This window comes from Homarus americanus, unplaced genomic scaffold (genome assembly GCF_018991925.1).
Source record: "Homarus americanus isolate GMGI-L3 unplaced genomic scaffold, GMGI_Hamer_2.0 scaffold32834, whole genome shotgun sequence".
NCBI lineage: Eukaryota > Metazoa > Arthropoda > Malacostraca > Decapoda > Nephropidae > Homarus > Homarus americanus.
The window spans coordinates 27251-35000 of record NW_024741426.1 but is presented as its reverse complement, the minus strand read 5'-3'; positions in this window follow the sequence as shown (position 1 = coordinate 35000).

Here is a 7750-nt window from a genome sequence, read left to right as displayed (position 1 = left end):
CGTTACAAGACAATGTTTTCTTTACTGGTTCACTTTTATATTTTTGGTGAATCTCTCAGTAAATGTGAACAATAAAACTACGTCAATATGTATTGGGGCACTTGAAGCCCCAGCTTACTTCTAATCTAACCTAACCTAACCTAACCTAACCCCCCACGAAGCATTTAAGTGTTTAATCATCTGGTGAAGTAAGCTGAAGTGTCTAATGTATACACCTGAGTATATATTTATTGCATTAGAGTCTTTACTAACATAAACACCTGTTAGTATGACTATTTAACAGAGGAGACCCCACTCACAGGGCCTCTTCCCTCTCACGAATAAATCTGCGTCAGCGCCACCTAGCACAACCGCTCACTTAACACGAGTCGCTCTTTTGTAGCTCAAACTGATTCTGGCTGTGTGGAATATTCATTTTTTGTAACGAGAAAGACCTCTCACTTAGCGGACTTTACCCCATGATAGTATCTTATTAGCGGAAGACAATAGTGGATTAAAACTCATTTGATTGATTTTGCCGCTTGCAGCGGCTACTTTATTGTGCACCCCACACTCATCCTGTGAGCGGTAGCGCAAAAGGATTACAGAGTAGGGTTTACAAAGGGTCATAATAATTAACCCCGGTTGTCAGGATATTATGGCACCGAAAGTTACACAGTATTTCATTTACATTATTTGTTTAGTTCTATACATAAAGGGTAACTTATTCACAAATGCGTGAGAACAGGCGTGTGAGGCACAATGTCTGGCCTCACACTTTGTTATTCACATTTACGTGGGAGGTATTCAAGCACATTGCGTATTTGGTTCTGTACATGAGAACTGATATAGTTACTGAGTGCAAAAAAGTGGATACAATCTTAATATGTCGGCTATCTTGCCATTAGAGATGAAGTGTTGTGCCATTTCACACACAGTGTGCTTGGACCTGTCCCTAAAAGGTTCTATCTTCACACAGTCGAGGACGTAGTGTTCAAGTGTGTGGCCATATGTATGGCCACACACTTTACATTTAGTTTTGTTTACATCTGCTTGAGGAACATACTGCCAGAGGTACTTATATCCTAACCTTAATCTAGCGGTTACAACATCTTGTAATCTAGTGATCTTGTTACTTGCTCCATATACATGTTTCACTTGATACATCTCATCATGGTAAACTATGGATCGACTAGTGCCTGTTTGCACTTGTCTACTTGCGTCAAACTCATCAATAAGTTCTTTCCTAATTACAGTTTTAAGGGTTCTTTTTGACAGACCCAAATTGTATTCAACGGTGTCTTTGTTAGACGCGAGTTTGGCGAGGGCATCAACTCTGTCATGTTTTATGAGGCCTATGTGAGAGGGGATCCACAACAGTTTGACCCTGACACCCCGGTCAACAAGGCACGCATATTTGTGTCTGGCTTCAGAGACAAGATCGTGACAACCTGAGTCGAGGGTACCAAGGGCAAGTAGTGAGGATAGAGAGTCAGTGATGATGAGACTGTCAGTAACAGTCAACTCAACTGTTCGTGGGAGGTATCCGCTAATTAGAGTCCGGTAATGAGGGATAGCTGCTAAATAGAGAGTTCGGTAATGAGGAATAACTGCTAAATAGAGTCTCAGCTAGCATTATGGTATATAAGCCAAGGGGTGGGGGGCCAATCTTCAAGTGATTCAGGAACAGGAAGACGATACAATGGAATCCGAAAAAGCAAATTGTATAAAGTCATGGCGGCGAGTCAACATAGTTTTGGTCTCAGCGACGAGGAGTGATTTTTTTTTTACTTCTCTCTCATTCTCTCGTTCTGGGTTTAAATTTTACCAAAACAAATCGCTTTATGCGAATCCTTCCCGCTTCGTTAGTCGGAAGATATGACCCTATTTCTTTAACCTTCATGTGAGGTAACTTTCATTCTAAGCTTAAAACCAATTTCCATTTAACTTTCACTATCACTTAGATTAAATTTAACAAGTTACAAATTATTACTAAAAAATAACATCTTATTTTATATTCATGAACGAACATGAGAGAAGGTTTGTGGCATCAGTTCAGCTTGTTGAAGGAGACACCTAATAAGGGGGATAAAAAGAAACGGAACTAAAATTGTGAAAAAACAGACATTGTCGCAAAATATAAGAACTAACACATTGCTCTGGTTGTGGTGACGGTGGTGGTGGTGATGGTGACGGTGAGGGTGACGGTGGTGACTGGTGGTGATGGTGACGGTGAGGGTGACTGTGGCGGTTATTGCGCTGCTGGTGGTGGTTGATATTATGGCGGTGGTGGTGTTGGTGATAATGGTGGTGCTGGTGATGGTAGTGGTTGTTGGAGTGGTGGCGGGGGTGATGGTTAATATGGTACTGTATTGGCGGTGGTGACGCTGGTAGTGGAGGTGGTGGTGGTGGTGGTGGTGACGGTGGTAGTGATAGTCACGGTGGTAATGACGGTACTGACGGTTGTGGTAGTGGTGGTTGTTGTTGTTGTGGTGTTGGTGGTGGCGATGGTGGTGATGGTCACGTTGGTGATGTTGACGGTGGTGACGGTGGAGGTGGTGGTGATTGTTGTTGTGGTGGTGGCCATGGTGATGGTGGTTGTTGTGGTGGTGGTGACGGTGCTGATGGTGGAGGCGGTGGTGACGGTGATGGTGGTGGTGGTTGCTGTGGTGGTGGTGGTGATGGTGCTGGTAGGAGGCGGCGTGTAATGGTAGTGGAGGCGGTGGTGGTTGTGGTGGTGGTGGTGGTGATGGTGGTGGAGCGGTGGTGGTGGTGACTTGCAGTGATAGTGGTTGGTAGTTGTTGTGGTGGTGATGGTGGTGTTATGGTGGTGGTGGTGACGGTGGTAGTTGTTGTGGCGGTGATGGTGTTGGTAGTGGTGGTGGGTGGACGGTAGTTGTTGTGGTGGTGACGGTGTTGGCAGGTGGTGGTGGATGACGGTGGTAGTTGTTGTGGTGGCGATGCAGGTGCAGTAGTGGCAGGATGACGCTGGTGGTAGTGGTGATGGTATTTACACATGTTTCCTCCTGGTTGGACAAGATAACTGGAGGCGAATCGACGCTAAATCCAAACACAATTAGGTGTGTGTGTGTGTGTGTGTGTGTGTGTGTGTGTGCTTTTGTTTCTGTTTAGTATTCGTGTGGGATTGTGTTTGTGTGTGTGTGTGTTTTTTTGTGCGTCCGCGTGTGTGTGTGTGTTTTGTATGTGTTTATTGTTTTGTGTGTGTGTGTGTGTGTGTGTGTGTGTTTTGTTCTGTTTGTATTCGTGTGGGATTGTGTTTTGTGTGTATGTGTGTTTTTTGTGTGTCCTATGTGTGTGTGTGTGTGTTTGTATGTGTGTGTTTATTAGTTTTGTGTGTGTGTGTGTGTGTGTGTGTGTGTGTGTGTTTTGTTTCTGTTTGTATTCGTGGGATTGTGTTTGTGTGTATGTGTGTTTTTTTTTGTATATCCATGTGTGTGTGTGTGTGTTTGTATGTGTGTTTAATAGTTGTGTGTGTGTGTGTGTGTGTGTGTGTGTGTGTGTGTGTGTGTGTGTGTGTGTGTGTATAATTAGAAAATTTCTTAACAAACTCAAAGAAAATAATAAACACATATTGAAGGTCTGATTACACACACAGGCAGTATTTGACAAGTAACAAACTGGTTATGGAAACAAGCAATCAAGGGCGTGATTTATGTGACGACCACCAAGTGTTGGGAGGTAGTTAAGCTGTTAGCCTCTCGTTAACGACTCACGCCCTCAACCATTGGCTGCCTACAACTGCGTATTTGTTGATTGGTGATTTAAACAATAATATTGGGTTATATTATAGGGCGAGTGTTGAGAATGGGGTGTCGTGTGTGTGTGTGTGTGTGTGTGTGTGTGTGTGTGTGTGTGTGTGTGTGTGTGTGTGTGTGTGTGTGTGTGTGTGTGTGTGTGTGTGTGTGTGTGTGTGTGTGTGTGTGCGTGCGTGTGTGTGTGTGTCCGTGCGTGTGTGTGTGTCTGTGTGTGTGTGTGTGTGTGTGTGTGTGTGTGTGTGTGTGTGTGTGTGTGTGTGTGTAATAATAATAATAATAATAATAATAATAATAATAATAATAATAATTAAAATTTACGGTTTATTGAGAAAGTTCTGCAGCCCGAAGGCTGAAAATATACATTAGGCAAAAAATGACTTCTTACATACAAAGACATGGGGTAGATGGGTCGTTTAACAAAAGCTTTCATTACTAAAAGGAGAAGGAACATGAATTGAACATACAAATTATTATAGTTTGCAGTTGATGGCCCGGGCTGGTCTCTTGCCATACTGTGTGAGGTCACGTAGGCCACGGGGTGTAGTGACTCGTCCGTCTGTGTTGATATGAAGGACCTCACGTGGTCATGGAAACACCGGGTGGTGTGGTGTTCACGTGGTGCAGTAACTCGTCCTCGGGTGTCAATATGAAGGGCACCGGGTGGTGTGGGGTGGTGTCACAGTACCTCACTCTCTGCTAGGTGATGTTGTGTTACCTCGTAGTCAGGTGTAAAGCCGGTCCACTGTTGTTCCCAGGGTGGAGTGAATAACAACCTCCTGATCAAAAGATGGTGGTTGGTTCCCAGGGGTGCTTATCTCACTGGTGGGTCACTGCTCTCGCTGGTACTGTCTAGGGCTGAATTCACTGACTTAAACACTGTTCATCACTGTTCAACACTGATCCCACTTCTTTCCGAAACGAAATTGTCACTTTTGATTACGGTGATATCCCCGTGGTGAGGATGGGTCAGGGAGAGGGACTTGAAGAATGGCCGAAGGTGTATTAGCCTCTGTCTTATAGGCAGAAGTATTTATATAAATGGACTAATTACATTAGACTTATATACTTTATCACCCCCTGTAACTTTCCACTAGCTATGAGGTAGCATGTTCAGAGCACATGTTAAGGTGTGCCCACGGGAATTCGCGTCTCTTGGTGCTGAGTTTAGCATTAACTAGCCGGCTCTCTGGCCACCTATTGCGGGCAGTAGTTTGATATCCTTGACGAGAGGAAGACGTTATTGAGAGCCATCGTGGATAGTTCCGTCTTCCCTCGAGGGAGGACGTCGGATATATTTCCATTCTCCCTCGACGGGTTCCTACTCATTCTCACTCAACTATTTCATCATCGACAGGACGTACTTAGCAGAGCTATATAACATAGCCTCCGTCCTCATTTAACACTCATAGCTACAGTGATTAAGTTACGGTGATATACACTTAGAATTGTATATAATATATTTTCTTAATAAATGAAGAAAAGTCAGTTGGGTTTTCGCTACTAAAAACCCTATATACTTTTACATGTTCCAGCCTCATTAACCCCTCAAGAACCAACGGTTAAAGGGCCAGTTCAAACAGCCAAGGGAGGCAGGCATCAGGAGCAGTGCCTGATAGGTCTTGACCCTCCGATGGTCAAGGGTCTCTCTCTCTCCGGGCCATTGACATTCAAATAAGTAGTAAATAGACTGGATATATAATTTATATGCACATACTCGAATACACACACACACACACACACACACACACACACACGTCTAGTATTGAGTCAGGGAAGATTGTAATGACGGTTTGTAGAAAGAAGAACGGAGTGAAAAGGAAGGAAGTTAGAGAGAAAGATGCAGGGAGATAGGAAAGGCGGAAGAGTAAGAGAGAAAATGGAGGGAGGGAGGGATAGAGAAAGGAGGAGGAAGGGAAGGAGAAAGTGAAGAAGAGAGAGAGAAGAAGTGAGGGAGAGAGGGAGGAAGTTTTGAGTAAACCATTTTTATATGACAAGACCTGAGGCCAATGGCAGAGTTAATTAGTTAAATATATTATGAATGGACTATTGTTAGGTGCTGCAACGAGTGACCTTCAGGGGGCTGTTAGGCTGTTGTCTCCTGTGGATGTCCTGAGAGAGAGGGGGGACACATCATCACCGTCTTCTAACATAAACTCACTGTGATGCTCCGGTGAACTACATCCATGAAGACAGACAGACAGACAGACAGACAGATGGTCGAGTATTAGATAGATAGATAGATAGATAGATAGATAGATAGATAGATAGATAGACGAACAGGCATCTCGCAACACCATTACCAAAACCACTACAAATAACAACATACAACTACCACCAGTCTACCACTATCATCAGCCACCACTAGCACCACCACCATTCGCCATCACCACAACCACAACCATCCACTACCACCATCATCACCACCATCATCAATCACCACTAATACCACCATCATCACCACCATCATCAATCACCACTACTACCACCATCATCACCACCATCACCAATCACCACTACTACCACCATCATCAATCACCACTACTACCACCATCATCAATCACCACTACTACCATCATCACCACCCCATCATCAATCACCACTACTACCACCATCAATCACCACTACTACCACCATCATCAATCACCACTACTACCACCATCATCACCACCATCATCAATCACCACTACTACCATCATCATCACCACCATCATCAATCACCACTACTACCACCATCATCACCACCATCATCAATCACCACTACTACCACCATCATCACCACCATCACCAATCACCACTACTACCACCATCATCAATCACCACTACTACCACCATCATCACCACCATCATCAATCACCACTACTACCATCATCATCACCACCATCATCAATCACCACTAATACCACCATCATCACCACCATCATCAATCACCACTACTACCACCACTACATATGTACATGCTAATGCATTTACTTGTATCTCTATCCCGCAGCCCTCACAGTTTTCCTCACCCCTCATTCCCTTCATCTTCCCCCTTACCCCATCACCTTCCCCCATCCTTCCCCATTCCATCACCTTCCCCCTCATCCTTCCCCTACCCCATCACCTTCCCTCCATCCTTCCCCTTACCCCATCACCTTCCCCCCATCCTTCCCTTACCCCATCACCTTCATCCTTCCCACCCCATCACCTTCCCTCCCCACCATCACCTTCTCCTCCTCCCATTACCCTCCCCTCATCCTTCCTTCCCCTTACCCCATCACCTCATCCTCCCCTCCCTCCCTCTCATCCTTCACCCCATCACCTTCCCCCATCCTTCCCCTACCCCATCACCTTCCCTTCATCCTTCCCTTACCCCATCACCTTCCCCCATCCCTTCCCTCCTCATCCTTCCCTTACCCCATCACCTTCCCCCATCCTTCCCTTACCCCATCACCTTCATCCTTCCCTTACCCCATCACCCTCATCCTTCCCTTACCCCATCACCTTCCTCATCCTTCCCTTTACCCCATCACCTTCCCTCATCCTTCCCCTTACTCCCATCACCTCCCTTCCATCCTTCCTTCCCCTTACCCCATCACCTTCCCTTCATCCTTCCCCTACCCCATCACCTTCCCTTAATTCCTCCCTCATCCTTCCTTCCACCCCATCACCTTCCCTCATCCTTTCCCCTTACCCCATCACCTTCCCCTCATCCTTCCCTTACCCCATCACCTTCCCTCATCCTCCCCTTACCCCATCACCTTCCCCTCATCCTTCCCCTACCTCCCATCACCTTCCCCTCATCCTCTTACCCCATCACCTTCCCCTCATCCTTCCCCTTACCCCATCACCTTCCCTCATCCTTCCCTTACCCCATCACCTTCCCTCATCCTTCCCCTCTCCCCATCACCTCTCATCCTTCCCCTACCCCATCACCTTCCCTTCATCCTTCCCTACCCCATCACCTTCCCTTCATCCTTCCCTTTACCCCATCACCTCATCCTTCCCCTTACCCC